Source organism: Pygoscelis adeliae, unplaced genomic scaffold, assembly GCF_000699105.1.
Source record: "Pygoscelis adeliae isolate BGI_AS28 unplaced genomic scaffold, ASM69910v1 Scaffold215, whole genome shotgun sequence".
NCBI classification, from domain to species: Eukaryota; Metazoa; Chordata; class Aves; order Sphenisciformes; family Spheniscidae; genus Pygoscelis; species Pygoscelis adeliae.
In genome coordinates this window covers 879,821-889,875 of record NW_008824770.1, presented here as the reverse complement: position 1 = coordinate 889,875, position 10,055 = coordinate 879,821, and positions in this window count along the sequence as shown.

Sequence of the window (10,055 nt, the reverse complement as noted above, 5' to 3'; positions counted from 1 at the left end):
TTAATTTTTATTTTTAAGGTGTCCAGGATGTGGAGAGTATTGCCACCTACCCATAAGATCCTAGCAAATGTAAATGTCTCCTCATAAAAAATGATTATGACATGCTACTATAAAAAAAAAAGAAAAAAAGGTATTTCTCAGAAAATTGAACACAACTAGAAGGGAAAAACTGTTACCCAGATGCAGGAAATAAAAGCTGTAAGAGTAACAAACTTTCAAGGGGACAAGTCAACATAAGTGCAGTATACTCCAGTACATAAGATGATCTGCATCAGGGAGAAGTTACCTCACCAAGAATTAAAGGCTCAAAAATAGATACAACACCTGACTGAAAAACTATTTATGGACAAGGAAATCTTTGTACCATCTGCACTATGGCTTTAGTTTTTTAATCATGTATCAAGTTAAAGCGGAACATCTGACTGATTGAATACGAGTGTGAGATAAAAAAATAGTCAAAGCAGAGTTAAGAGCTCACTGAATATTGCAAATCAAGTAGCACAATGCAGGATCAACTCAATAAATAGGAATATTTTCCATACTTCTCAAGGATGCAGAGAGTCATAGGATGACATTCAGCTTGTTGAATGCCTACTTTTAAGTACATAACTCCTTTCATTGATTTTGAGAAGGCCACCCAATTGCTTTAGTTAGGGTACATGCATAAAAAACCTGGGTGAATGAAGGTCTTGATTAGGAATTCACCTTTGGATGTGTTGAGAAGCTTTTCAAACCAATGGAAATTGTAACTCTAAGACCCATAATAATGTAAAGAGACCCTGTGGTTAAAACGAGAATGACCAGACAGCCCCCACTGGCTAGGGCAGAACTGGAATTTAAAGCCTCTCCCAGTATCCAGCTGGAGAATTTTTCATGAGTTTTCAAAATGGTTTACGGGATGTTTTCTGTCCACCTTTGCTCAAGACGCAGCTTGGAAGAACGTGCCCATTCGTAGCACAAGAATTCAAACCCAAACCCCACAAGTCAAATGATCTGATTCAGTGAGATGCACTGCGTCATGATGTGATGCTCAGCTCAGGGCCCATATGTAACCTACTACACTTAAAAAAAAAAATCCCCAAACAATTGTAATAGTTCAGCTAATTTCACGTTAGTTTTTCAAATGGGTCCTTTTCCCCAGCCCTCCCTCTATTCCTCCCACCACCTCGATCTGATTTTTCCTATTTTCAAATAAGATTTAGAAATCTGCCCAATGGCAGGTGGGTGGAGGCGCTCCAGATACTATGTTTGTTGGTAACCCAGCAGTTATTTGTGGTTGACTTTTTTGGTTGCCCACAGGAATTTCCCGGGTGGTGTAAACAGACAGATGTGGGTTCTTTTCTGCTATATAGATCACACCATAGAAAGATATCAAAGGAAAAAAACAAATCCATGAATAATGCACTAGTGGCAGCTTTTGAAGCTCAGAACTTTAAAGGCTGGCCTCTGAATTTATTGATTTAATTGTTGGGTATGGACATTTAGGCCACCAGATAGCTTTTGAAATCAAAACATCACTGAAAGCTTTCCCAAATATTTGAAAGTTCATACAAAGTGAAAGGGGGCTCAAGTGCTGGCAACCCAAAGCTGCTCCTGCCCTGACAGCACTGCCCTGGTCTTAAATGCTAAAATTGCTCTTTCCTTCTTTTCCTCAGTATCGTATTGGTTTGCTTTTTACCTCAGTGAGGCATCTCAACAACTATTCATGGCTCTTTGCTGTTGTAACGTTGGCAAGCTAAAGGGGAGGGCTTCGAGGGTATGGGTGACTTTTCCTGGTGTAGATGAGTAAAGCTCCACTGATCTCAGTCTAACTCATATCAGCCAGGAAATTTTGCTCCTCGTTCTCTTTTTCTTTTTTGTTTTCACTGGTACCATTACGCAGAAATTACTTTCGTCATGTGATTTTTGTGTGCCTTGTGCTCACACAACAGACACATCATGGCATTTTTTCCCTTGAGATTAACAAGCAGCACAGGATTAAAATCATGTTAACTCAACAGTGCAACTTGCTAATCATTCTTACTCTGGAATTGCCAGCTAAAGCTTTTTTCATCATTTATTTTTTCAGGAGGATTTGTATAGGTTTCTGTCAGCCTATTTTAGAGCATGGCAGGTTACAGAGGCACTTTGATTCATGGCTGAACATAGATTATTTTAAGTAGAAGGAAAAAGGAGTCTTGGTTTTAACAGCATTGCACTGTCATCTTGCGGTTGCAGCGCTCAGTTCCTAACCCTTATTTGGAAATGCCTTGAACAAGAATTCGATGTGAGCAGGAAGAAATGGTAATTGCCTCACTCCCGGGGCTTCGGTTTGTTTGGAGGCCTCCTTCCTGCCACCCTTGTGACAACAAGACAGACTGGCCTTGCCAACTGTTTCCACTTCGGTTCTTTCCATCTCCTTCCTTCATGAGAGGAGAGCCTGACTTCCTCCATACAACCATCATTATTTAGAAGACTTCAGCTCCTCCAGACTTGCAGTACTTCTACTATGAACACTTATTCAAAGACACACTTCCAGGGCAGTGTTGTGCACAGTCCTCCTTGCTGCCTGAGCTTTAAAGAGGGAATGCTCTACTACTGTCAGCTCCTGATTAGTTACACATCTGTTTCACAACTGAGGCAAATCACTTCAAACACCTTCTTGGCTTAATTCACTTTTTCCAACTCGTAAACAGCAACCATTTTTGCCTCTTTTTTCTGGACTGCTCAAGATACCAGCCAGTGCGGGATTCTCCTTGTAGACCCTTCCAGTCAGCTCAAAAGAGTTCATTTCCCAAGCTTGTCCAAAATGTAAGAGAAAGCCCTGAGCTAGGCTTCCCTTTGCCGCCAGTTGTGCTGTTCCCAGCTAGAGCGCTGCTCTCCCACCAGCCTCCTTATATCCTGCTGGCTAAAAAACCCCCACATTCCAGAAAGGTACACAACATAGATCCAGTCCCACTGAAGTCTGACCTAATCAACTATCAGTTCATGAATAGAAACCATGAAATGGCAGTCAGCCTAACTAGTTACTTGGAAGTGTGTAGCATGATGATACCCCTAGCCTAAACCACAGATTCCAAAAGCTGCGACCCTGTCGTCCTCCTCAAAAGGCAATATGTAAATCCCCTATTATACAGATTCTTCCTTACCCTTTTACCAACACCAGGAATCAAAAGCTGAAAAATCTACATTACTTGTTTCTATTTGTGCTCTTCACTTCAGCCATTTCTTTCAAGTTAGAGAAGAAAAACTAATAAGGTCACTACTGTTACCTTCAGTTTCAGCTTCCATATTTGGGCTGCCAATACTTTGAGGGAGTGTTTATTTTTGCAGAAACCACTGTTAACATTAAAACTCAGGGAAAAAATCAGAAATGGGTTCCTACAGGGCTTAGTTTAGTACTTGGGAAGAAAAACACTGTATTTTGACTAGAATTGTGTTACTATTGTTCCCCTGCATGGAATTCGGAGTATGCATACTGAATTCCCCATTTTCAGAAACAATTGCCTACAGCTTAAAATGCTGTAAGCCATGTTTACTTCAACTTTTTTTAAATGTGGAAATTTTCATGATCTTGCAAACGGATTACCACAGATAGACTTATGTATCAACCCAAAAATCTCACTACCAGCAGAAGGATCCTCTGTCGGCCTTGGAATCCATTAACGCACCATTCAGAGTACACGAGGGTTGTACTCTAAAACTCCCCGAATAAAAGATACTTATTGCAATATTCTTTTTTTCAGCTACCAGATATTTTAAAAGGTCAGAATTATCTATTTTGTCCTCACACCTTCAAAACGGCTACATTTTGGTTTAGCTTCAGAAAAGAACAAAACTTCTTGCAGAGATAAAAATGTAAAAATGCTTCGGAAAGAGGACTGCAAAACGATGGGGACAGTATGGAAACTTTTGCAACTGACAGCTATCACCGGTGCGATTGCCATTATGAAACAAATGGACTGAAATGTGAAGAATCTTATTTGTGGTAGATTTAGCAGAGACGTTAGGGGACTAATCTCACTGATAAAGGGTGCGTGGGAAAGTCCAACCACCAGGTATGGAGACACCCCTGAACCCAGGAACTGATAAACTGCAGAGGACAAAGCAAAACCAAACCAAAATGGGGACACAACTGACAGATTGGTATCGTGGGAGTAGGAAAAGTTGCAGTATCCCCAGAGGGAGAAAATACACATGTACACACAAGCCAGAGACAGTGTCAAAACTAAGCTGCTGCTGCAAGACTCCAAGAGCAGGGTGCCTTGGCTCTGTTTCGGAGAGACCACCTCTAACAGCAGAAGACAGCTCGATGGCTAATTCAGTCCTTCGCCTCCCTTACCGATACTGCCAACAAGGCTGCTAATTAGTACTAACTGTGACGGTGGTTTCTGTGATGTGGACAGCTGTTTGCGAAAAGCTGGACTGAGACCACCAACTCACTTCAGACAGGCCGCGAAACAGCCATCTGAGGGTAACCACTAGGTCGCTGGCAACTTGGGTTAGATTCAAACTAGTGACTTCGAGGTGAAAAGGCTCCATATCCAATTACCAGTCCCCTGAGTCATCCCATCCACCCTCTATAGTTATTTCAAAGTGCTTTGGTAAGCAATATCTGAGGACGTTACATGTGTTCAAAATGCTAAAAATACCCATCTAACAGGGGAGGGAAAAGATCAAATCACTCAAAAGTAAAGTTTCCTTTCTGTTTAAAAAGAAAATAAAAGAAAAAAAGAAAAAAAAAATCACAATTCTAATGCTTTAAACTTGGGTTTTTTTTATAAAAATATAAGAGGCCTCCCCTCCCCCCTCCGCTTTGCCATTTCAATTCATTTCTTGCAAATATCATTAGAATACTAAAGAAAGAGAGTCTGTTCTTGGAAAAAAATAGTAATATCCTTTTTACCTTTGTATTTTCTGAATAGGCAAATCAATAGTAGAAAGAAGGGGAAAGCATATGAGGGTGGGGGTATGAGAAGGCTAGCAGGAACAAAACAAAATGCTAAAAGATGGATTAAAAAAAGCCCCATGCTGAAAATGACAACTCCCAGGGATTCCACCCAGGGCTTCTCAAACTTGCAGATTTGTTTTAAAGGCGACATTGCCCTTTGGTACCCTGGGATATGGTATTTCCAATGCAACTCCAGAGGTCCACCAATCTATTTTTGTCACCTATCCTGGGATCTGACAACTCTCACCAGGGGCTCAGTTAAACAAGCCTCCAGTTTTTAAACAAAGTGGATTTTAATTGAGAAGCACCTGTGGCGAGAGTCTACTGGCATTATTAAAAAGCAAATTTATCACAGTGAATCACAGAGGCAGGGGGTAGGGGAACGGGGAGGGGGGGGTCCACGCATACGTCATACCTGCAGCACAGTACCATTCCTTTCACAAAACTCCCTTGAAGAAATGTGTAGGATTTGACTGCACCCCATGAAGAGTGTTTTTCCCAACAAGCTGTTCCCAGGGTGTTGAAAAGCTATCATTCATAAAAAATTATTGAGGGGGAAGGAGGTAGCAAAGGGGAGTTCAGAAGGCCAGGCACGCCAGTGGAAACCATAGAATGAGACCCTCTGTAAAGCACGCACCTGTTTACGGCCACCATAATAGCTTAACTAGAAAGCTTAAAGTTCTAATTCTGCAGGGTGGGAGAAGGGGGGAAAGAGAGAAAACATAATGAAAGCTTGTTCTAATATCAAAATACACTTTAACCCATGGAGTGCAGGCTCACAATGGATGGCTGCAATTTAGAATAAAGCACTGACAATGCAAAATCCACAGAACTGAGGAGGACACTCTTCAGACACATCTTGGTATCATTAAATAGACATGGGCTTGGGCCAAAGATTGGAAGATGCACCACTCTGTAAAGTAGGTGGCTAAAAAAACCCTGCTTATTAAATAATGTTTAACGTTGGACCAGAGAGCAGTTGAGAGTAGAGAGCAGATGCCAAGGTCTGTCTAAACGCAGTAATGAACAACTCCTCTAACAAAGAATTTACAAAGCAAGGAAAAGAGAGTGAAGCCACCCTGCAAAGACTTGGATGATACACAAATGTTTAGAATGACAAAGAATGTGCTGTAATTTTAATGACACTATTAGTAAAATCCCTTGGTGATTTGTAACAGTGTTATGCATGCACTTTGCCCTCAGTGAGTGGTAAAAATGATGTACTCAAGCCTGTTGGTTCAGCTGAGAAGACTTGACATTGAAGTTGAGACTCCTCCCAGGTATTAGTCAGTAAGGATGCTTTTTTCCCAGGAAAGAGCTAGGCATTTTCATCCATTATTCTCTTATGAAGTGGTTTTGTTGACATTTTTGCCAAGACTTCTCAAAACATTTTGAGAAAACAAATCTCAAACTGAACTGAGGGAAACCACAGGCAGGGGGAATACACATATCTCACAGAGAAGCTGGGTTTAAATCTTTTATTTTACGCATTCTGAGCAAGGCTGGAAGGCTGCCTTTGATGCAGAGCGCTCAGTCTTGTTGACAAAGTAACACTTCTGGCAGAACCTATCATGATGAGCCTATAAAAAGCAGAACAGGAGGGCTGCCCCGGGCGTTTGAAGGGGAACATGGGGTAATACAAGGCAGTTGTATGTTTCTTTTCATGAATATTGTTGGCCCAACATTTTCCCATTTATTAGTGCACACGCAATACTGCATTTTTTTTGCCTTGATCACATACATCAGCCTACTGAACCTCACTTTTAATCAAAAGCAGGAACAGTCTATGATGTGCAGAAGAAAAGAAACGCATGGTGCAGAATAAAGGGGATAAGGAACTGAACAGAAACATCACCCGTTCTACAACCTACGTCTGGGAAAACATGGTTTTTTAATTGGTTTATCAACGATTTATGTTTTTTCTTCTTTTAAAATCACCCCCAAAGTAATAAGCTACTTTTGCCCTGCCAGAGAGCTTTGATCTGCAAGGCTTGTCTTAAATTTTTATTTTATTTTATTATTTTTAAACACAGACATCTTAGACTGTTTAGATCTGTATTTCTAGGTCTCATCTTTTTTAGTCAGCCTGTCATATATTCTTCCAGCATGCCCTTCCCCTCCTCTACTTTAATTCTTACATATAACATTAACAGCTAAAAGAGTTCTGTAGCAAATGCAGGCAACTTCATCCACAGTTAATGAACAGGTAACCTGAAGCAGCAAATGGATTCTTCCACCCCTCCCCCAAAATCCCCAACCCACAAATAAAAAACATACACTGCAAAGCCCAGCACAAGACACTGACCTTGGAATGTGAGACCGTAAGTCCAGGCACTCCAGACAGAACATGATAGGTTCTTATCACTCTTTTCACTGTCCTTCCTAGGCATTGCTCTACCCAAATTCAGTATAACTTCCTGACATTTCCAATAACAAAATATTTTCAGAAATTACTGGGAAGGGATCATCACTTACCGTTTAGCTAGTCAAGCTGTGAATTATATAAGTAATTAGCCACAAGAAAGTCCTTTGTCATGAATACTTACTTCCCAAATTTTTCCCCTATTTGCCCATAAGTGATTTATCTTACAAAAGCCCACATACACTAGTTTCATGTTCTGTTCTGTGAGAAATGTGTCAAACAGATTCCTTGGTAATGCTCAGTGTTGAACGGATTTCTCATTAAAGTCATTTAAATATATTTAAAACAAGCAATATATAAAGGATTTATCATGAAAAATCAAGAAAATGCTTTTATAAGCATTCATGAAATGCTCACAAAGAATAGATTTTAAAAGGTATGTAATAATAGAAGGATTTTGCTTTATAATAACTTTCAGTAAACACAATTTCAAAACCCAAATTGCCCAGGCTAACAGCTGAAAATCCCCTCCATACCCAGAGTTAGGACTTGATAGTTAAGATAAATTACATAATCCATATTTTTTTCCTTATTGTTGTGCTGTGAATACAACATAAACATGTATTTCTGAAAAAGAGATCAACAGTAGAATAGCTATCATCACCAACATTTGCTGTGCTTATGTTTTAGAGTTAACACCACCGTCAAGAGGCCTGTTCAATTTCACACATTTCAGATGTATTTTTGAGACTTTTTTCCTTAGGCAATACAGCTTTTGTGCCTACTTTGATCACATTTTCAAAACCCCACGAGAAGAAAACCTCTTAAAAACATCCCCACCAAAAAACAAATTAAAGATTGGACTGTTCATCTTCTAACAAATATTGACTATGAATGTATGTCAAAAAGCGTTAAGATGTTCAGCACTCTTGAATTATTACAAAACACCCCACCAAAACTAAAGGCATTGCATAACAACTCCACAAGTGGACGGACAGGTTGAAATACTTCTTGAATGACAGTAAAAATTCAAACTGAAATCCCTTTTGTGCTATTGTGTCTTTAAACTTGTGTTTGCTTGTACTCAAAAATGATAGGAAACTTTTTAAGTTTTGCATAAATATGTTATGGAAGTCACCTGAAGTTTAAATGAGACCAAGTGCAAATTACAGTGCATCTTACTAATGGAGCTTCAGTGATGTCTCTACGTCACTATTGGTGAGGCGTTAGCTGTGCTTCTGAACTGAGGTGAGATGCCACGCAGCAAAAAGAGCATGAGGTTAATTCTAAATGCTCTGGACTTCCACCTGTCTTTACCTCCAGCTGCTTTGTCCTTTCCTATGAAAAGACGTGAAAAATTAGAATTCTCTGATTTATTTATATATTTGCTGTTTTTGATTTAAATACTTTAACTATTTAAGTATTTTCTGAATTACAGACTACTTTTAGAGTAAGCCGTAAGGCTGCAGAAAATGCTGAGCCAGATAGCAGAGCAGCCTTGATTCCGACAAGGCAATTAAAAGCAGTACAGAGCCATTCCTGTCCAAAATAAATTTGGGGTGAAAGCAGACATTGCTTTGATCCTAGTCTGGAGAGGGGAGGCTCTTCCTAAAGGATTCCTTTCGGATAGCAAACTTCTGCAACTGCCAGAGTCTAGGAGGAATGATGCAAAATAATCATACTCCCTCGTTTGTTTTACAGACTGATAATGTGTTCCCCACCATCTAGAAGTTCTCTCTCAGACCTGAACTACTCCCTCTCTCGCCCCCTGAGATCCATTTTTATTTGTTGCTGCCATCTCCAGTCTAAGCAGTTCCTTACTCCACGTTAGATGGACATCAGCAGGCAGCTCACAGAGAAGTGCAGAGAATCTCTCAGTTCTTGATTTCTTCTGCCAGCACCACACTGGCGAGGAGCAATGGCTGTTGAAAATGCCCTGTACAGACCCTGGATTCATGACTGGAACAAAGACAATGCAAAAGCAAATTCAGCAAATTTAGTAGCTCAGCTCTCACAAGTCTCTACTTACAATGTATAAACCAAGGATTTCCAGAGTTTACAATGTGGCCAATTTGGACTGGATTATGACAGAGGAAAATGCATAACCCTCATTTATATCAGGAATAGTTAGTGTTTAAAAAAAATGATTTTAGGGATACTATTAACATATACAAAAACCAATGCCAGTTTCTCATCCTCATAAGTTACCGGATCTTATCAGAAATCACTGTGAGAGAAAGTTCCCCTGAAGAAACCAATTAAGCCTAAAGCAGCATGGAAAATTTCCACTTGAGTGCCTACAATCTGGCTGAGCTACAAGCAACTGGAACCAGATCTTAACGTGGGAAGCACCATCGAACCCTAAACTGAGACACTGCCAATGGGTCTGCCCGTGAACAACAAAGACCTAAACACCTTCCACACGCAAGGCAGTAAGAAACATTTGTCTTCGGGTGTACTTTAAAACCAGCACGCACGCTATTGCCCAGCCGTGACCTCGGCACACTGCGGGGAAGCTCTAGAGGCAACGGGGAAAACGGTGGCAACCGGACCACGGAACGGCTGTCCGCCGCAAGGCCCCCGGCGGCTCGCAGAGCCCTCCCTCCGCGGGGCCACGGGCAGCGTCATCAGGACCTTGGACAGCACCGAGGGGACTCCACCAAGGCGGCGCTCAGCCGCGCCGGCTCCGGCCACTCGCGCCCCGGGACCGCCCGCGCCCTCCCGGCCCCCGGCACACCTCCCATCCCCTCACCCGGCAGCCGA